At 42.0% G+C, this 22578-nt stretch overlaps 1 long non-coding RNA gene across 1 annotated transcript; it reads left to right on the forward strand.

The window, feature by feature from the left end:
- Positions 1-678: 678 nt before the first annotated feature.
- LOC148050477 (uncharacterized) lies at positions 679-12007 on the forward strand. Its single transcript, XR_015701001.1, has 5 exons — positions 679-1337; positions 4174-4269; positions 5229-5369; positions 5940-6012; positions 7295-12007. It is a non-coding gene; the product is annotated as an uncharacterized LOC148050477 (long non-coding RNA).
- The last annotated feature ends 10571 nt before the right edge of the window (positions 12008-22578 follow it).

Genomic DNA, 22578 nt, shown 5'->3' on the forward strand with positions numbered 1-22578 from the left:
TCTCAGCAGGTTTTCCTAAAAAAAAAAAAATTATTTCGTACTGTGATATTCTCCTACAGGACTAACTCTAGTATTTACTGCTGCTCAGAGCAGGGTTTCCCACTCTTGTTCTGTGGCTTTGGTCATCTTGTTTTCTGGTACCTTTGAGACAATGGTTGTCACAGTTTATATCTAGAAAGACAGCTGCTAAACTGGCAGTATTGTTTTTCCTGGTGTTATAAATGATACAGTTTTTAATAAATCTTGTCCTGCACTACTACTTTTTTTATTGTTGCCCTGTGATGGATTGATTGTTGCATAATGTGATGCTTGGTATGTTAGGCCACAGCTGATCTGAGAATATCCAGCACTGAAAATTGATGACAACCAAACTAGGTACCCAAACTCCAAGACTAGTAGCCTGACCAGCAGAGCACATCACTTGCATTCAGCTGCTATCAGTGGGGACTTGCTGGGTCCTACACCTCTAAATGTAGCCATTCCAGGCTTAGATATTGGATTATGTTTTTTTTTTCCTGCTTCCAGACCAGCTAAAGCCTGTGAAAAGTGATTTTCTGTCAGATCAAGAAAAGCAATGTTCTTTCATGGTCTCTTAAAATACCTCATGAAACACCAGCTCCTAGCTGCCCTGAAGGTATCTGCAGGAATGAGAAATCTGAAGTGTGTCCCATTAATGTCCTGGATCTTGCTAATTCATATCTCATCCTGAAATAAGTTCTATCTTTTAAATCCAGGACTGGAACTTTCAAGTTTCATCCTGCTAGCAAGAACAAATGCTTTTGTGTCATTTTATAAGCACTTGTATGGGCAGAAATCACCAACCTTAAGACCAGGTATAATCTAAGCCTTCTTGTACTAATTATGGTTAAAAAGTAAAAAATGTACATTGTAGGCTTAGTCCTTATTTTTAACAATGACAAGATAAAATATGCCGGAAGGATAACCAAAACAGAACAGGAAATATCTTTAGTTTGGCTCGAAGGTTGTTTAATACTTCAGAAGCCAAGCCTGTTCTGTGACTGAAAACAATCCCTATGCACTGAATAGAGCTCCCTGCCTCTTAGTCTAAACACAGTTTACAAAAGATGGGATTTCTTTATCACCGTGTCACTGTAGTGAAATAGCAGTGTAGAGAAAGTGACTCCTCTGAAGTCACCAACAGGACAGAACAGAGACTAGCCCTGCAGTCTCCTGACTCTCAGGCTAATGCCCTATTCAGTCAGCTAGAAGAACTGGGGCAATGCTTGAGTCTTGCGGTAACCAAGGTATCCCTTGTTCCTGACTCAAGAAGATACTTCCTGTGACGCATGAAGGCTATCAGCTACCCTCCTTCAAAGGTAAGAGGATATGATTAATTCTTAATAAAGCAGTACTAAATCCACTGATCCCTGTAGCTGCATTTGAACAAGTCTGGAGTAACAGGGCTGCATTTGTTCTGTACCTGTCTATATTATTGCATCAAAAGCTGATCATGGAAAGGATGTGGGCATGTTTGAGATATTTTGTCTTCTCTGCTCTGCTGTGTATGACAAAGGAAAAAGGTAAGGATCAGCTCTTCTGTGGGGAGCAGTCAATGGAGCTACATGAAAACTTCGACCAATTTATGCTGTCTGGGAATGAAAACTTAAGTCTGTTGTAAAGGCACAAAATTCACCCTAAATTTCAAGTGTAACAAGCCAGAGAGACCACTGTGTTAAAAGGCAGCTATGAAACCTAGAAAGTTTTGTGATGCTGTGATTGACTCATAGTGTACTGTTCAGGTGGAGGTGGAAGAATCAGCTCTGTGTTGGAATAGCTTGGGAGGATTCTGAATTTGGATTTGAACATCAAATAAGGATTTCGTGATCATTTTTAAAACAAACAAACTTTTTGTTTGTTTTACCATATGTTTTCAGTTATAGGTAATCTCAATTTTGTTTTCTCCTTGTCTGTCTCTCCTCTTCTTCCCCAGAAGATACCAGGGAGCTGATTTGAAGTTTGTTCCACCATCAATGAGAACGTCTGTAAACTTCCTAAATTTAAAAAGACATATTTTATCAAGCCTATCCAAGCCTCCTCCTGTTAATCCAGATTATTTCTGCTCACAGTGGTGCGCAGTAACTGGGCTTTGTCAGTTAGATACAATCCAAGAAAAGACAGAGATGTCAGGTTTTTTAAATGTACTTTAAAAAGTATTTTGTGCACTGAAAAGTACCAAAGACTTCTATAAAAGCCTGCTATGGGTCAGTAACTGACAACTTGTCTTGTGAACTGCTAAAGAAAGAATAATCCTGTATTTCTTTTTGTCATACTGTATTTTGGATCTCAAAAGCATCCCACTCTTTGGAATTTGTGTACAGGCTGATGGAAGTGTGAGAATGGAGCACTGAACTTTTCAAACTCAGGGGGCAGTTTTTGAGGGACAGACAGCCTCCAGTATCTTTCTGAGCTGGTTCATATGTGTGGTGAATGCTTCATTATGTGTTCAGAAGCAACCTCTTGCTTGGCTGTTGTGTTCTTCACTGCACTTTCCAGAAGCAGACTGTTCTTAGATTATCAATTAAACAGCCTGGAAATTTCACTTTCTACACTAGCAAACATTTCAGTGCAAATGTTTTCATCTTCTTAGAGCTTATTATCAAGCATTTTGCTTTTATTTTATCTATTTTCTGTTTGAGAGGAAAAGGAAAAGAAATGACATTTTGTTTCTGGCTTTTTAAAATAAATATAGGTGTTTTTTCTTTTCAAACCCAGAAATGCTTTACAAAAATGGATTTTTTTTTTTTTTTAACTTTCCAGCAACATGTACAACTCCTTTTCTCAATAGAAATTATTTTTTGGAGAAGTGTAATTTAGATAGACAGTTATTCACCAGAATCAGTGTAAAGTATTTCTCCTCAGCTGGCTGTGTGTTTAGCTGTTGCCTTCCCAAACCAAAAAGGACTGTACAGAAGAAGACACTTTGGAATCACTTGGAATGTGACACATGGTGTCTATATTTGGCACAACAATGCTAGGCAACTGAAAACATCTTTCCAGTCTGGTATCATTACTTCAACCTACTCCTTACCTCAGATAAACAGGCTGATTAAACCCTTTTTGTTGAAGATCGAAACCTTAACTTGATTTAACAGAGAAAAATAGAAACAAATGTAGCTACAGAGAATTTAAATTGCTGATGTTTTCCACTTGGATGGCTTAGATTTTCACATCATATAGATGTGTAGTTGCGTTAATTGTGTTGTGATGTGTTCATTATACTTGGTTCATTATACTTGATGGCCAATGGCCTTTGTCTTCTTTGCTGGACTTTTTATTTACCTGTCCTTCCTCTAGCTGACAAGTGAAACTAAATATATGGGAAGCTGATATCGCATTATCTTCTTTTTATATCTGTGTCCCTATGTATTAACATAATCACTGGAAGTAATTAGCAGGGATAATTGCCTAAAGAAGATCTTTGTGCAGAGTACATGTAAACTCCTGTAGCATATTTTGTGGGGAGGGGTCTCTGCTGTCTATAGCACCTAGTTAAGCTCTAAGAAACATTTGGATGGGTGCTTCTCAGCACCCAGACATTTGTACTGTCTTTTTTTCTATTGACGGCTTAGATCTTGATGGATTTGCTTCTTACCAGGGAGAGGTCCTGATGACGCCTTGGTCAGAAGGAGAGCAGATGATAAGGAGCTTACTGACCTTGACATGGACAATTTAGTAAACTGCTGCAGCTGTCACTTAGAAGTTATTGCACTACATTTAATGAGCTGACAAAGAGAAATGCCACCTGGCTGAGCACAGGGTTTCATCCTTATAGATGTTCTTGGAGATTTATAGGCAAAAAACACTGAAAAAGAACTAGCTATTCATAGAAGATGAGAACAGTGTAGAATAATTGACTTTCTGGTGGGAGGGATTTTTGAATCTGTGTTTCATACAGGTTTATATAATGCCACATTTCTCTTTATGACCACTTGGAAAAGAATCCAGTACCATTTCAAGAGATTAAAGTAACTTGTCAAGAAGGCTTTATTTTGGATAATCCCAACTCAATATATACAAAATAATATGCTACATGCAATGTTCTTTCAACCCGTCTTCCATTGACACCAGAACAAGTTCTTACTCTTTTTAATGCTATGTGTTCTGAAAGCCCTTCTAATGAATCTCTTTATTTGTTCCATAATGGCCAAACAGCTGTGACATAAAAGAAAATCAGAGTAATGGAAAGTCTCTAATGGTACTTCATGTTCCTGTACTTGCACTGAAGGTAGTCAGTCACCCTTTTTAAAGGTAAGGAATTTTTCCACTAAAGGAAGCCTATTGTATCAGATATTTCTATTGCTTCACACCCTGTTATTTATTTACAGCATATGCCTTTATGTCAAATTCCTCCACTGAAACATAGATGGGTAAATGGGGAGGGTTCAGTCTGTTCAAACTCTTCTTTGATTCTCTGATACCAACAGCAGCTGCCACATGTCAGTCTGAGGTGATGCTGTGAAGAGCTGCAAGAGTTTCCATAAGCAGCTGCTGGTCATGCTGTGCACCACCAAAAGCAGAGCCCTGCACCTGTGATGTCTTTTGCTGAGCGACATGAAGACTGGTCTTGGCATTTTTTTCTTCCCTAGCTCTATGCGTTTTTGGTTTATAAACATTATTTACAAGGTACCACATGCTCATTTACGTAAGATAAAGGCCTTGAGGGAGGAAGAGAGATATAGAACAACAAATATTTACCACTTCTTCATCTACTTTTTTCCCTAAGACAGACATATGCCTTTGTTTCTACAGCTAATCTTCTATAAAATCCCTTTTCTGTACATTTAATTAATTCCTTACACCCACTACCCAGTGCTCGGAGGCAGATCCTTCTGCTTCCTAACTCCACAAAGGCATTATGCCTTCAGGTTTCTGAAGGCATAAGGACTGCCTGAATCAACATTAAAGCCCCATGGTTTGGGGGTCGGCTGGGGGTTGCTCCATATCTGCAATGGGCTCTATTAATAAGCCACCTTTTCTGCTTTCTGGAATTGACAGACGGAATATCCACTCGCTATTGAATTATCCCTGCAAGACTAGTGCAGAGGATGTGACTCTTCTCTTGAGGCTTCCTCTGTTATTTACACAGTTGCTAGAAGCACTTAATTCCTTGCTGGAACTAAGTTGCCAGCACAGCTAAGCCTTGTGAGGCTGGACTGATGAGAGGAAAGCCCATTCTCTGACTGTCCTTCTTGTTTTCTGCTTCCTAGGAAAGAATAGTCAATACAAGTAGCTGCAGGAGGCAAGGTGATCTTTTATCTCCACAGAAGAAAGTTGAAAGGGGTTTCAGCTCCAGCTGGCTAGAATGATGAGGAAATGGAAACAGAATGGCTGGGTGGGGGAAGGTCCTGGTAAGTTGTTTTGCATTTCCAAAAAAACAATTTACTTTTTAATCAAATAAAATGGGAATTCAAAAATTCAGGTTGAACCAGGTATTGCACATGGGCTCTATTTAAAAGGATTTCTTTAGGAATAAAGAGGTACCTTTCAAGATTAAATACAGACTATAGTTTAAACAAACGCTTTGGAAAAATCTGTTTTAAAATAGAGAACTGAGTGAATCTGACTCAAATTTGTAAAAGGCTTTCATGTTGCATTAGGTTTGTCCAAAAATTCCACACAGACCTGTACTAAACTTTGTACTTGTAGACTCTCTTTTGTCTTTGCTTCTTGGTCTTGGCAACTGAATTCACAACACCCTTTTGTTAGCAGTCCTCTACTTCTTTCACGTTATTGCAGGACAGTTAATGCAATTTTCCCTGACTTTCTTAAGCTAGAAAAGTATGTGATGTATTCATAAAAAGCCCACGGATCAACTTTTTCAGCCTAAAATCTCATTGCTTACATCTGAATTCAAATTAAGCTAAGCTCTTGGCATTGCTGGTTTACATCTATTTTCCCCTTTTGCTTTGATTCCACAGGAGCATACTAACATGCCAGTGTGAAGTCTGACACTGTGTGTTTCTGGATCTAAAGCTGGGGGAAAGAATTAAGGTAGGTCTGAAGGACCCTTTGAGAGATGGCTGTAACCATAGCTTTGGCTGGGGTGCTAAAGATAGAAATTGTGCCATGGTGACAGGTAATAGAATAATTAGAAACACAAGAGGCATGCCTGTAGCATGGAGAGAGCTTTATAACAGGATTGGGGTTGTCTTAGTGCCTATTCTTAGACTTAGGCTTGGGCCTGATAAGAAGCAGCTAGCAAATGATTTGGGCAGGGGCCAAGGATTTATGCTCAAAGGCTGTGCCTTTACGCTGTCATTTCCTGTGCAGTGGCTGTTGGGTGACTTGAGGCACTCAGATCATGACTGAAACTGGCCAGAAACAAGTGTAAAAAGACTTAGATTAAGCAGAGGAGAGCCTGGCTACATGTTTATTAGTGGAGGCTGGCCAGCTTGTATCTGAGCTGGTTGGATGGGGAGAGAGCACCTGTGTAGACAGCAGACCAGCATTAATGGAAACTGTGCCTGGGTGGAAATTGGCAGTAAAACAGGGCAGGATGCTGGGGCATGATATGTACTGCAGATTAATTTTTGCAGCATAGGATTTAGCTAAGGGTCTGGAAGAATAGGATAAAATGTCTGATGCTTGGTGCTGGTGATGTTTTCTCCTTTGCCTGGAGTCTGGCTGAGAGGCTGGAGGCTGTGCAGTTTGGGGGTAGTGAGCCTACTGGGTTGCTTAAGGACAAAAAGTAGGAGGATGCAGGGCTGACTTTAAAGCCTGGGTTCGAACTATCACCTTTCCTCCCAGGGGTCATATTCCCACACCCCAGCCCCACTCCCAGAGAGGGAGAAATTAAATAATTTGTCAGATGAAACCTTAGAAACCAAGGTCGAAGTCACAGCTCACAGCAAATCAAGGGTGTAAGGGGAGTTGTGATCAGGTGGCATGTGCTATTCCTAACTTGTCTCTTACTGCTCCAAGGCACAGGCTCCTCCTTTCATACCCTGTCAGTCTTGGCTACTCTAGCAGCACCCAGAAAACCAGTATGTTACAAGTGACAGAGACAGGGCAATGTGAGGCAGAAGCAGTTCACTGGATTCATCAGGCAACCTTTTCCTTTCCCAGACTGCAGTGTAGGAGACAGTGATGATCTTGGTCCCTATTCCTTTCCCTTCTCTTTAAGCCATTGTGATTCAGCATTGATTTGTGTAGCTGCAGACATTGCTGGGCTTGAAAGCATGAACTGTTATCAGAAGTTGTACTTAAAAACAAACTGTCTTTCTCACATGTGCTCTCTCTGCCTTGTCACTTGGTGCTGCACTGGAAACAGCAGAAGACTTTGTGAATCTGCTTCTGCAAAGGTGGGAGTAGAGAAACCCTTCGATCTACTGCACAAGAAAGGAGTCTCTCCTGCAGCTGCACCAGCATTACTGTGGTATGCATGGGACATCAGTAAAGGTAGACCATTCTGACTTTCACCTGTGGCATCTTGGGAAGAATTTGCTGGTAATGGCAAACAACAGAGCAACAGGAAAGAAACGGTGGACTTAAGGCAGGACCAGGAGCTGTTAAATGGACGCTGGGAAATGCTATGCTCCTTGCCACATGTGGAAGAAGGCTTTGAACAGCTCTGAAGATGTTCTGAAGCTTAATTCTACACCCTGTTCTCACTTAGGAGCCATAGTGCACAGCAAAGGTACAACACAACAATCAGACTCCAGGGGAGCTAAAAGAGTTTTCTCTCCAAGCCGAGGCAACGATCCCACAGTTGTGTCCCTCCACACCAGATAAGGAACATGAAGTAGCATGAAAGGAAATCTAACTGTGGCTTTTGGGACAACGAATGCATGGGATGCAGAGTTCTCAGCAGGAAGGAAGCTATGGAGTGGTGCAGTGGAAGGGGATGTGCCATCATCCAGGGTCCTCATTAGATGGCACCTCTCTCAAAAGTAGCCTGGCAAGGCATCTCTTAGGTTCTGACTTGCAGTCATAGTTCCTGTATTATACAACACAACGCAATGTTTGATCAATAATCAAGGACAAAGATCCATGGGAGGCGGGGAGCACTATGGGCATGGGGAAAGGGAGGCTAAATGGTGACCTGGGATTAATTCCTGTCTTATTGCTTAGTGCTTAGTATGATATGTTACCCTGTACCTTGGTTCACCCAGACAGGGATGCTAGATAGGCTGGTACTGCCCTTACTTCACAGGGCTGCTGTGTCAGTGAATGAATTCGACATGATTAGGAAGGAGCCATGCTGTACACGGTACACAAGTAGGAATAAAGGCCTCCCTGTGCTTTTTACCACTCTCCAGACATCTACATGTTGGTTTGTCCTCTGGTGCTTTTCCGGAGTAAGCCAGTCAGCTCTCCAAGCAGAGGAACAGAGGCTCAGATTGACTGAGACCAGCCTCAGAAGGTCACAGAAGGAAACACGAGCTAGCTTGACTCAAAGCTTTTAGTGGCTTTGTAGATCTCTATCTCCCTTTAAGATGAAGAGCTCTGATAAGATACTGGGTGGACTGGAGAGTTCATCTTGGAAGGATGTGCTCTTTCACTGTTACCTTTTAAATATAATCATTGATAACAATACCTATTAATAATATCCTTGATTGAATTAAGCCAGGTCATTGCAAGGGAAAGAGCATCTAAATTGCTATTAGCTAAAACTGCTGCATGCACAAACATGCACTCACTCGTACTCAATCCATGGTTCATTGGTTTCAGTTGCCCATAGCAGTGCTTTGGTGGCTAGCCATGGCACTAAGGTATGGAACTGGCTCTTTGGATGCTTCATTGATGCCATGCAGACAGTGCTCACAACCTTCCTTCAAATTTATATGCAGTCTGCAGCCTTTGGAGATGCCTGCTGTATTCAATTTTTTGACCTTCAGCAATGTTGCTCTTATCAGTGGTATCACAGCTACGTGATTCTGGCTATCATCTGCCACTCTTTCTCTTATGTGGAGGGCTGGTAGGGCTAGACATTCACAAAACCGTTGCTTGGTCTGTTGTAAATAAACTAGAAAATGAGATGCTAAAAGTAAGGGACTGTTCCTTTGCCAAAGCATTCTGTGACACATCATCTGTAATAAAAGCGTCTGATATCAACACGAGATTGATTATAGAGATAGATAACTAGACGATGTGAACCTGATGCATGGAAAACATGTCAGGAAGAAACAGAATCCTTTTCAGATGTGGAGTTCTCTTGAAGGTGACAAGGATGCTGTCTTCTGGCTCCTAGGCTGCTTTACACATTCTGTATGTTTGCATGCTTTGAGCTGTTGGAAAAATTAGGCAGGCTCTCAAGACGCCTGAAGAAAGACCTCTTTCTGACTCTTGTCTAACAGGGACACTGTCACAGGAAACCAAGCAGACACAGTCCGTAAATGCATTGCATAGTCTCAGGTTTTCTCCTACTCTGTGACTGGATGTTGCTGCATCCTAGCTCTTACTTAATGCAGAGGCTTTTGAGGCAAGAGGGAAACCACAGTGCTGGCTGTGTGTGTGGTGTGGCTGTGTGAAGCACAGGGATCATGAGACACTTAGGCTAAGTACCTCAGACGTGACAGAAGAGGTATATCTTTAGATATATTACAGACAGTGAATTATATTTATTCTCTCTGCCAGGGAGGAGCAGGATTTGTTCAGGAAGAAAGGGGGAGTACACTTGAGGCTGAATCCAAGGGAAACCATGCCTATGGTTAACAAAATCACCAAAATGTTATCCTTGCTTTTTCTCAGGATGTGAAAATGTATTCAGTGAGACTACCTATTCCCTTACGTGGTCCGTGTAAAACACAGATTAATTCAGGACTGTGGCTTCCTGATAACTTATTTCACAACCTGCTAGGGAAAGCTCCAGTGTTCCCACAGCTTACTGCAGCTTTAACTTGGCACATCAGGAAAAAAATTCTCACTGGAGGCTGAATATCATGGGTAGCACTTGCCAACTCATTACAGCCATACCAGATGTTTCACAGTTCTGCAAAACTGCACTAGCATTTTCTACACTGGGCTTTGGAAAACTGCTTGCTACGTCAGAAAAGCATACAATATTTACCAGACAAAAATGAAAGCAAGTATGCAGTATTTGTATGATGAGCAGCCAAATCTGTAAGGAAGTTTTAACATGTATTTTTGACTTTCCTACAAAAGATAAAATGTAAATATGACATGCTACTAGTAATAGATGAAGAACCCAGGGAGTAGATGAGAGGGAGAGCAGAGACTGAGGAAAGAAATCTGTCTTCCTTTCTTGTCAATGTCTCATTCACAATGTCAGTCTGACTTCTGCTGAAGTCTACTTCTTGTCCTGCATCTCAGGCTGAGAGAAGGTCAAAGCTAAAGAATACACCTGAGGCATATTCAGCAGCGAGGTCAAACGTGAGGGTTTAAAAACTTGATAAAATACTGGGAGATGGTAGAGCATCCCAGGTGTACTTTTGCGTGATGGGGCAATCAGCAGAGCAGAGAATGATGGGCATTACAGCCAGGTGGGACCTTAGGTCCCTACTCTGTTCCTTGGGAAGTGTAGCTGATGACTTCCTCTATTGCAGGCTGCAAATGCTTCTTTACGCCCAAAACCAAGGTGCTTGGTATTTCTTCCTTCTGGAGCTCTGGCTGGCACTCTCTTTAGAGTACAGGTGGTCTCTAGCCCAGCTGAGACAGTAATTCAAAAAGTAACCCACAGACTGTTGGTGACCAAGAGGCTGAAGTTTCCTTAAGATATGTTCTGTTTGCTGCCAGTCAGTGTGCTCATGTGAATGGACAAGGTCAAAGAAGACGTTTCAGGGATAATGTGTGTGTGAAAATGACGGTTTTTTGCAAGAAATGTACTAGATTTCAAGAAAGCATTTTTGAAGAGGTGCCTGCAAATCCTGGGTGAGATTTTCTCATCAAAACCAGAAGAACTGAGTAATCTCAGAGAAGCCTTACTGTCAGTAATGACATGGTACAAAACCCAGCTGCACTGGCTGGCCTTGAGAAGGACACCAAGGTCAAGTCCTCTCTTTGATTGGTGTATCTGTGCAAGCAGGTAACTGAGAGGTCGGGAAAACAGACTCAGGTTTGTATTTCCATCCCTCCAAGGTCTTCTACTTCTGCCTTTTCAAAATGGGGTCAACAGGCACCTGCAGATGGATGAAGCAGTAAGTTTGAAAGTGTTGGTTCCTAGGTCAGCAACTACAGTAGTTACAGATCCTTGTGAGACCCTTGCATGAGTAGACAGCTTTGGAGTTTATTGCTGGGTCACCAGAACAAGAAAACAGCAGGGGAGTGAAGTCCCATATGCTTCTTAGTTTTTCCCTTAGGCTAGCCAGCTGGCTTTGCAAGGGCAAACTTTGAATGTATCAGAAAATCAATACAGTCTAAAAATCCAGACTCACTATTGATTGTGTCCTTGAAATTCTCCTCTTGACTGGTCTGCTATTTTTGTTTGTAATTAAGGTTGAAGTCACTTTTCTTGGTACCTGTGGAGTCTACCAGTTCATTCCAAGGTCCTCCTGCCCACCTACCTTCTGCTCACTTTGCAATTACTTTTAAAGGGAATTCTTTAACATTCTGCTGGAAATCATAGGAATCCTTTCTCTGCTTGATCAGATTAAACCATATCTATGATGGGCAAACAATGCAGTCCTACAAGTGGGTTATCTCAGTTACAGGATTTGTTTTTGTAAAGATACTGGAGCAAATGTTAATGAACTTTTTTAAGTACCATATACATTTTGCAAGGAGAACCTCAATCTTATAAACACAGTAATGCATCTACCTGCATTTTCATCTGGTGAGATTTACAACTTTTTTCTGATTTGCAACTTGTTTTTTGTAGGACTGTAGTAAAGGAGTTGCAAACTGCTGTAGACAGGTCCTACATTTCTTATGCCATTTGTATTGTGAATGTAAGAAAAATAAATGAATGTTCATTGATAAGGAACAGTTGAACAATAGCTGAATAACTAATGACTCCAGAACCATTTTTTTTTTTGTCTGGGTAATGTGTGTCCTTTTCCTTCATAGCTGCCTGAGGGAATCTAAAGCAGTACAGAATTTAGATGGTCAGTTTGAACTGTCTGGGAGTTCATAGTCCATCACAGTGTCTGTTAAAGAAACTCTGAGTTGGAAAATAAAGCCTGGCTTTCATGGTGTTTATAGCATTATCTGTTTTTAAAACATGCAACAAGCTAAAATGGGTATGTATGTTGTTCAACTTTATATAATGATTTTCTTGGGTGAAACTGTACCTGGTGCACTACAGACTACAGGGGAGGATAGAGCTTGTGCTTTCCTTATGCAGAGAGACTCCACAGCTTATGGAAGAACATACTTTAAAGATCAAGCTTCTGCCTTTTAAAAGAAATTCTTCTGATATACCTTCTTCTTTGGACTCAGCAAGCCAATGAGAATAGAAACTAAAGCATAACGACTAACCCTTTAGAGAAGACTATCTTACCCTGCTTAGGACCTAAAGGTTACAGAGGACCTAGGCTTCTAAGTGGAAGGACAGTAGCGAACCTGGTCTAGGCAGCTGAAAGCAGTCCCAAACATTATAAATGAATCCTGTGTCCTCAACACCCTTTAACATCTTCCAGTTACTCAGGACACAGGAGAGATGTCATTCAACTGTCAATAAGAAAAAATGTCCTATTTTTTCTTTTATGAAGGGACACACAGACTATCTTTGCAAAAGACCTGTCTCCTGCAGCTGTGCAGAAAACTTTGGCAGCTCACCAGTGCAGAGAACTCTGGGAGTCTCAAATACATTAGGGCTCTGAGCAGCTTTTCTGCAGTCGCAACAGCAGCTGCACTGACATGTCAGAAATTGAAACCGAAAGCAGAATTGCAATTTGAACCACATAAATCCATCTTTGCATATTCATCACTGTGTTGGGCTGCAATGACAGATAGCCTTCTGGCCAGAGGAGTCAAGTGGATCTGGAGATTTTACTCTTCAGCATGTTGCATGAATATTAGCTAGAGATAAAGCGAGAATTTCCCTCGTCATTAAAAATGGAGAAATGGACAGTTGAAGTGTAAGGGTGAGAACTCCTGTTTTGTGTGTTCTTTGGATCTGATGCAATCTGGTAGGCATATGACTGGCTGTCTCCTTGGTCTCAAAGACTCCAGGATCACCAACAGATGCTCACGATTTGGGCAAAGGCAGTGGCTTCTGTTTTTAAGAGCTAGTATGTCAGCCTCTGTAGCTGTCAACTGTAGTCTTTACATCTGTGACCTAGTCCAGAACTGTAACCATTCCTGTCTGTAACATAGACGTGAAGTCCTCCATTAGTAGGATAATTTTTATCCCCTTAGCCTTTCTTCATGTTTTATCATTAGTACTGCAGGAATTATTTCATGATAGACACTCAGAGTTCGTCTCACATCACCAAAGTCAATGCAAGGTTACCTGGGAGTATTTGCAACTGTTCTGGAGTGCCAGACATTCAGCATGCAATGCTCAAGGCTCCCAGCATACTTTCTTATTTTCCAGCTCTGTGTTTTCCAGTGGCTCATGCAACATTACCACTTATTGCCTGACTGTCTGGTTTCTCAGAAGCTGAGTCATGTCTGTTTGGTAAGAAACTGTCTCTAACAGCTGTCAGCCACAAGAGATATCAAGAGATATGCTTGCCGACACATGTCCAAAAAGACACAATGCTTTGGCAGGCCTTATCACAGCTCTTTTTCAGTCTTGCCGCCACTGCTACTGCTTATTATGCCTCTGTACTTTTATGCATCTGAGGCCAGTGGAGAAGGACTGTTCATATCCTCAATGTTACCACTTCCCAGAGCACCATGGAGTCAGTGTTGTGCTCTTTTCCTCAGCACAAGAAAACAAACCTTGGTACACTCTCAATTACTGGGGGTTTGACTCAGAAGTCTCAGTGGGATACCCACAACTAATTTCTGTTCTTGTTGCCCTGAAGATAAAATGGAAGCCTGTGCAGATCAGCATCATAGACTCTTTCCTGGTCTGTGGCCACTGTGATGTGCCAGATGGGATTTTCTGACTTGCTCTGTTTGCTACAGGAAGCAGCACAGGAGCCATATTGTGGCTGGTCCTAGCAGTGCATCATTCAGGGTGGAGGGGATGAGAGGCGGTGTCCTCCTGGTTGAAGTTTTGTTCTTGGCTGCAGCAGGCTTGTGTTGCATGCCCTCCTGCACAGGCATTTGCCTGCCTTGTGACCCCATGGTCAGTAGGCTTCTATTTGGGTGGACAGAGAAAAGCTGAGGGTCATTTAGCAACTGAAGCCCTTCACCCGGTAGGAGTCTGTTGGATGCTGACTGAAGGCTACCCAGTGATGGTGTCCCCTCTGCACTGCAGGTTCTTTCAGGCAAGTGTGAGACTGCTGCAAGGGCACACTACCAGGCCTTTGTGCAACATGTACCTCTCACCGCCAGGCTGTCTTACCTGAGGAATGAGGTCTGACCTTGCTTAATAGGAAAAGAGAAGCTCATGAGCTAGACCTTTGGGCTTAGTGGAGAGATCAGGTTCATAGTTCTGGCTTGATAAACACTATGCAGGTAAGCTGTTCCTCTCAACCCTTCTTGGCTATTCTCATTCACTGTATGAACCAGCTCCCAAGGAATTACATTCTCAGCACATCAATATGCAGTGGCTAGACAGAAGTGGGCAGCTATGTCTGTATGTTGTGGAAAGGCTCTGAAATCAGCCATCTAGCAGGGGAAACAGCTTGTGTGGAGACTCCATGAGAAGCACAAGATGTGAAGAGAAGTATCTGCAGCCAAGGTGCTCCACATCAACTGCTTAGCTTAAGAGACACATATAGAAAGTGCTAAACAGTGCTGGACCCCCAATATAGAAAACTGCCCAACTGGCTGACCTCCCAACTCAGACTCCAGAAGCTGATAAAATCAGACCAACAACCTAGCTAGAACAACAGAGGCAAATCATCTTCTCAAGAGAAAGAAGGAAATCTTCCTGAAGGAAAAAGATTTTTCACCAACTCTCTGGTGTTTGCAGACCATCTCTGGCTTTATTCCACATGAGTAAGTGTTTGTGTCTTGCAGCGCAGACTGCAGGTAGAAGGGGAGCTTCCACCAAGATCATTCTCACCACCAAAAGTACTTCTTGGGACTTGCATGTGTTTTCACTCCCTGGACATATACATCTGGAGGACAAAGGCTAGAGCCATGCAGTCTCATCTTTCTGTTGGTGGTGGCCTTACAGATGGTGAAGCTGAAGGGTTGTGATGACTTGGGGTTGCAGCCACTCAGTTTACCATGGCAGACTCACCTTTTATTTTTCAAAAGAAGAATCAGGGAGAGGAAGGAGAGAATGGGGTCCAGAGGTAAAGAAAAGACAAGGCTTGCAAAGCCAGTGCTATGAAATATGGAAATAGCCTTGGGAGCAAATCTTGTGGTCCTTGCACACCAGCTCCACCTCTGGAAGGGTGTCATTGGTTTCAAAAGGGTCCTGCAGCATTTTGCAATTCCTAGAAGCAATCTGCAGGATGTGGGTTTCCTTGAAGGACTGGATCTCACCCATGAAGTTGTGTAGGCAACTTGACAGCTTGATAGCTGGGTGTGAGAGAGAGAGAGACTTCATGGTGTTTATAAAAAGTGGAGGCTGATGCAAACATGGCTTGCCACCAACTCTTGTACAATAATGTCTGTAAACTTAGTAACATTGTTACTAGTACCTACAATAAAGTAGGTAAATTCTTCATTCTCCTTACTTAAAACATGCCATGGGTGTTTTTGTGGGTGATTTTGTGGGTAATTTTTGTGAGTAACTGGACAAATAACAAATTTCTGCTTTCCTCCAGGTGAGGTGATCCTTGGAAATGGGATCCAAGATTCTCTTCTCAGGCTCAATATCCCAGAGCAATTTTCAAAGACACAAATATTGCGGGAGGATGCTGGCATGAAAGAGTGCGTCCCACACCCAGGGTTAGCCATGACTCTTTTATATGCACCACGATGGAAGGAAGAGTTTACAAAGGGTTGATGTGTGGGACCTCAAATCAATGTAGCTTTGCTGGAGAAATACTGCTTTATGCTGAACAAGAATCTGCACTCTGAATATCCAGAGCACAAAACGCTATTCAGGAAACAGTCTGCCAAGGAGAAGAGACTGTGCACCCTCTTAGAAAGCATTTTGAGGATCTTTTGTTCTCGTTCTGAACATCCCAGGCCAAAGAAACCACAAACCCACTCATCTAGATGTAACTGTCCACCTGCTCTATTACTGAGAGTAGCAGGAGTTATTTGTGTTTGTCAAAAAATCACTGAGGGAAATTTTTTCTGGGAAGTGATTAACCAAGATCACTGCCTAAATTCTAGATGATGCACTGTTCCTCTGTACCTTTTTAAGGGGGGGCTATTTTTAGAGCTGGAACATGTGTATTTGAGACCAGCATCAGCTGCACTGTGAAACTAAGACAAGTAATTAAAGTGAATTGCTCTAATTTTCCTGGATCAGATCAGTTTCTCATGTGAATATTAAAGCATCTTGTTAGAGATTGTGGCTAGGGAGAATGGGCTGTGTGCAGAGTAGTGAGCTGAAAAGAAGAATTTGCACATGGATATTTTAGTGCACTTCAGTGCATTTGTTGGTGCATCCATAGGTATACATTCACTCTCTCTGCGACTCTTCACTGTAATTCAACTTTCACCCTGGTGTGACTCCATTGATTGAAATGGACTTCAGTTCTTTTCAGGAATGGAGAATCAAACCCAGCAAAAATAGTTTTCTTCTTTTCCAAGAATAATTCTGTGGGTAAAAGGATCTGACAGCAGAATTTTATATATTTATATATATATATTTTTTTTTTTGCCATTTGCCATTGCCTGTTTCACTTGTGAAGCTGCAAGGCTTTAGCCACTGCCTAACGGATTTGGGGCTTAAATCACAATACACAGGGAAAAATCCATTTCACACAAAGGCAAAGAGTCTTCAATTCCAAAAGAATACACACTTTGTAATCAAACCATCAGCCTGATCTCTTCTGTTAACTTCTGTGAGAATTACTTAGCTCAGGATTGCTGGCCTGGCTGCATGAAGGCAGGACAAAAGCCTGTTTTACCCATTCTTTTGTGGCAACACCTCCAGGCCTCTGCCAAGGTCAAGAGCCCATGGAATAAACCCATAGCCAGGTGCAGTTGTCCTGAAAGGAGGAAATATCACCTGAGCTGGGAATGTCTTCTTCAAAGGCACATAGTAGCAGAAACATCTCCAGGTTCTCCTAGTAGTATCCTGCTTTCCAAACTTTCTTGACTTAGGTACAGTTAACAGACTGGATGACAGATTACACCTAAACACAGTTTCTTACAGTCCCATAAGGAGTCATAACCTACTTGACAGGTAGATTCCAGCTTCCTTCCAGATGCCTACCTGACTGAACAGCATTATGTAAAAAATGTTTCACATCCAATCTGGAGTTTCCTGAGATGTTAACAGCAGCAAGTAACAGCTATTCTGACTCAAAAAAAGGCTCACCTAAACCTCATATTTTGCCTCTTAGAGAATGCTTGAGAAATTATTAAGAAAATATGGATTTAGAGGAGGATCTTGCTCTTGACATTTCCTCCCAGTCTATTTTGCAGACTAGTGGGCAATGCTGTGCAGGTGATGAATCCTCCCTGCTATCCCCTTGCAGAAGTATTTGCACAGCTGGGCATTAGGTAAGGGCAGAAATCTAACAATTTAGTCACTCAGCTTATCTTCAGGTAACATCATGTTCTGTGTCTGCATCCAGCTTCCTCAGTCTAGACCCAAGTGTATTCTGACTCCATCTTGGTTTTCAGAAGAAGTGTGGCCATGGTGTCTACTTCCATTCCGCCCCTCAAAGGACACTGCCTTGCTGTGTAGGCAACGGGAGCCCAGGGCCCCATTGTTTTTCCATTCCTGACAAGCCTCCTTAGTCTGTATAGTTGAGGCATCTGCTTATCTCAGTCCCCCCATAGGAACTGTTACTAGATGAGGTTGCTGAAGATTTTGCCCTGAATGTGCAAGTCATTCTCGATGCTCCTGATCTGATCCTTATAGTTCCAGAAAAACCTCTCTTCTAGCCTAATGATTACCACTGCTGAGCCAGAACATCATGTTATACAGGAAACACAAAAACTACATCAAAAGGAGTTGTTTTAAAGCCTATCTTCTCCCTCCTTTTCTTCACTTATTCCTAACCCTGACTCTCCACCCAAGGTTGCTTGTGATAGCATTCAGTAACAGCTTCTGCTCCTGCATACCATCCAGACTTTTCCCAGAAGGATCACAAACATCATGTTTCTTCCAGTGCTACAGCCTGGCTGGTTTAGCAGAAATGCTGTAAGCTCTGGCACACCACTATATATTAAACCCTGATTAGTCTGCCCACAGGAGCTCTTCAGTGAACTCTCTTTGTGCCCCCAGATACTAGGCAACTTCTGGTTCTTGTGGGCCAACAGTACTTACTTCTTATCCCCTCCAGACATCAGGGCCTTGGCTTCTGGTGACAAAAGTGTTTTCTGCAATGATGAAGTAAATTGCCAACAGCTTTAATAGCCTTAGTCATGCTATAAACAGTCATTGGTATTCTTGACATTGCACCGAAAGCAATGCAATATGAAAAGAATTTAAATAATATATTTGACCATTTGTCCCTGCTGCAATGAAAAAAAATATATTTGATATTGAAAAGCAATTTTCATTTCGGATCTCTGTTGTTCTCCCTGTGTATAGAACTTACATTTGTGTACAACTATATACATATTTGTAATCTTGGAACAAGATTCTTTGGAACAAACACTACATCACACATACAGGAAAGATATTAATAATGCCTTGGTGACAATAAAATCAGCATTATTCTACTAAAGATGAGTACGTGTAATTTCTGTTATTTGTAGAATAATCAGCCTGCTACTTGACTTAATAGAATTATAGCTGTGATGAGAGGAACGGTAAATGAAGTTCAAAATGGATCAGCTTAGTGTCACCAAAATTACACCTGAGTCATGAATCTAGAAAGTAATTTGGCACAAAAATCACACATTAATAACAACAGAAAAACCCTACTTCGTTCAGCACTTAGCAAAAATTGTGGCAGTGAACAAGACATACACACTGGTACATAATTCCTTGACAAAACCAAGCCTTTAGTTGATGTCTGTGCTAAACAATAGAGTAAAAAGCTTTTCTGAAACCTTGCAATTTGTGACAGGCTTGGAGACAGAAAGAGCCATCAACTTTAATCAACCTCTATCGGCACAATCTTGCCCAACATAAAGCAGTGTGCCCTATGGCTCTTTCTCTGCACAGTCTCTGTAATCTGCCAATCTTCTCTTTGAACAGTGGCATTAATTTCCAGGCAGTCCGTAGTCAGTCTTTGAATAGCACTGTGCATAGACTTGTATGTGCTGCTGAACTCTATCCTTTCCATGACAATTCAGAGCTCATCAGAGGACAGCTACTAGACAAGTCACACAAGCCATCACCAGTGGAGTTACAGGATGCCATTTTACAGTTTCATCTTAACTAGAAAGTGTCTGAAAAAGGTCAGAGTCCCTGCTGCAAGGAACAGACCAGATAGCCCAGGCCTTTGCAGGTGGGAGAAGAGGGCTTTCTCCATACTCACATAACCATAATCTCTCCTTCTGCTTCTGTGTAGGGCCTGCTGTCAACACAATCCATCAGGCAGGCTCTCATGCTGCATCCACATGTTGCAGTTTACATGCTGGTGGATTGTGAAGCACCAGAATGAGCTGCTGACATGCAGAGATTGAATGCAAACTCTGTCAAATGAAAGAGAAATATCCAAAGCTACTAGGTCTGAGGCTGGAGAAAAGCATTAGGCGCAGTATAGGTGTCTGATCATTGCAGAGAGACAGTAAGCTGTTTTCAAATATGTGCTGTACATGCAAGCACACACAGAGCTACAACGTGGGGAAGGAGGAGGGAGCTTACCGGTATCCATTTGTCATGCCCATATCACTGGCTCCTCCAGAACATTTGCAGGCTCAAAGGATGTGGTAACATCAATCAGAGGAGGCACCAGCACAATCCACAGCTTTGTCCTGGCCCAGGGATGTGCCTGCCAGAATCAGTTCCTGAGAAAGCATTGTCTCAGATGTCATGAATGAGGGCAGTTACAGAGGAGACAGTGCTGACTTTTACTAGAAGCATATTTAAAAGGAATTTCATTCTCATTCTGCTGAAGGAGGCTTGCTGATATTCCTTACAAGGATGTGTCATATCACAGCTGACCCAGACAAAATATCCATTCAGGGTCATGGCAGCACCTGAATGTCTCTAGCTTTTGGGATATTGACAGAAGGGATAGACTTTGCTGCAGAGGAGACATTGGATCTACAAGTGCACTGCCAGCCTCCTCCTCCTGAACTGGGAGAGAACTGTCTTCATTCTAGAACTGGGAAAATGACTTCTTTGACCTCCCTGCCCACATTTCAGTCTGCTGGCACTCTGAAACCACATTGCGTATCATCCTGTCTCACCAGCTTGCAGTCCATTTGGCCATGTTTTTTTCACATCTATTCTTCACTGAGGTCCATCTGGGGAGTGGCTGACACCACTGCTTAGTCAGACAGCTATTTGTAAACAATAAGATGAAATGAAACAAAAACTCCCTCTTCAAAACATTTCTGCTTCTCTGTTCTGAAGTTCATCCTTTGTCTTTTAATTGTTTGTCTCTTCCTTGTGAGGAAAAAGAGAGATACAGCTCCATGGAGACAGACAGGCAGGCAAACAATAACATTCTTATTAAAAATCAGAGGTTTCTTGATAGTGAAGTGTTTGGGACTCAGAAGAAATAATACCCTGAACTACATAAAATACATATGCAGCAATCATACGCTGTACACAAATCAATGTGGAACAAACAGACATTTATGAATTATATTCTTGCCAATCTTGTTCAAGTATGTTGAGCTAATCTTGTTCAAGTATGCTGACAGGAACCATCCCAGTCTTCTACTCTCCTCTGTCTGTCTTTCATGACACTTGGATCTTGGTGGGAAAGTTTGGTATTGAATTCCTCATACAGGAAGTGTCCTGTTCCCATACATAACCATGGGCGTGTTGTAGCATATCAAGCTGACCACACTGAAGTGCTGCCTGTGAGCCCAGCTGTACTGCCTCACTTTCTGTATCATCTCCAGAATTCTGGGCTGTTGCTGTTGGAGCTACTCAGGGTGTCTGAAAATGATTGCCTGAGTATCACACAGTTCCTATGCTTTCTGTATTTCTAAATGGATAGCGAAAAGGATATCAGCAGAAGCAGCAGTCTACTGAATTTTTCATATTCTTCCTGATAACCTATTCTCCACAGTGGCTAGACATTAGGGAGAACATTTTCAATGTGTTTCTTAATACAACGTTAATCTTTCAGCACATGTGCAGAGAAAGAAGTGAGTTTCCACAGTAGATAATGATCTTTTCACTATGGAAGCAAATAGAAGTTGTTAATGCTGGACAAAATTTCCTGGTGTGAACTGAAATGGTTTATGATAGTAATTTCTGAGTATCTGACTGTACAAACCAGCTGTCACCACTGAAGTGGTTTTGATATTAGTTGAACTTAAGAGGACAATGCAATGCCATCTGGCTTGCTTGAGTACAGCCTACTAATAATGAGGGAAAATGCCTAGGTAAGAAGAAGGACACTTTTGAGATCTTTTCTACTAAGTAAAATTTTTCATTTATTGTTTCATTTGGTAGGACAGCAGAGAAAAGTTCATCAGCATAAGAACACAACAAGGAGCTAGAGGCAGTAGATACTTCACTATAAAGAGGGTCGGGCCAGCTCACCTGTTGATGTCCATGGATTTGTACTGTTGATAGCAGCTGAGATCCTTATTTAATATCCTGCTAAAAGTTCTCAGGTTCCCAACCAGGAATGGTTAAGCATGTCTCACTTGAAGTGGCAAAGCTGTGCTATCTACTTTAAGGAGATACTTAATGAAGCTTATATTAACCAGGCCTTTAGGCTGAATAGAAAAATGTTTTTATTTCTAGTGGCTTTTTTGCAACCAGATACTTGAAAATCCTCAAGGTCCTACTCCTAGGTCTCGAGGAGAAAAATTGCTAGATCTAAACAAACACCTCTCTGAGAGTGTGTATTTTGGTCAAAACATGACTGTTCTTCATGTAGATTGTAATAGTAGCCATTTTAGAAAATGTTTTAATGCTCTTTTGCTCATTATTACCGACCTAGTTTCTGTAGTGTGCTTCCCCAGTCCCACAGAGGACACTGAGGCCTGATCTAGGGACTCTGGGCAACATGGCTGCTGCTTCCAGGTTGTCCTGGACTTAACTTCTTAGTTGGTTCACTGTAGGCAGTGCCTAGGTTTGTCCGGCCTTTCTTCTTCCTGAGCTGCTGTGATGATGTGTGAGGGCACTAGACCCAGAGGATCTGCTTCTGCCAGTTCCTGTATGGACTAGTTGTTCCTCTGCCAAAAGAAAGAGAAGCAGGTTTGGTGTGAGTTGGATCATTATGCACAGTAGCAGTTTAAGTACTTGTATCTTCCTGTATTTTTCACCCAACATTGGTGTTCAGGGATAGGTCTGAGCACTAGAAAAATATAATGCAAGCAGAACCTCTGCCTGCTTATAGAGATCACTGAAGGCAGTTGGAATATGGTGTAGCTTGT

This window comes from Nipponia nippon, unplaced genomic scaffold (genome assembly GCF_047370975.1).
Source record: "Nipponia nippon isolate SJK-2023a ecotype South Korea unplaced genomic scaffold, ASM4737097v1 scaffold_8, whole genome shotgun sequence".
Lineage (NCBI taxonomy): Eukaryota > Metazoa > Chordata > Aves > Pelecaniformes > Threskiornithidae > Nipponia > Nipponia nippon.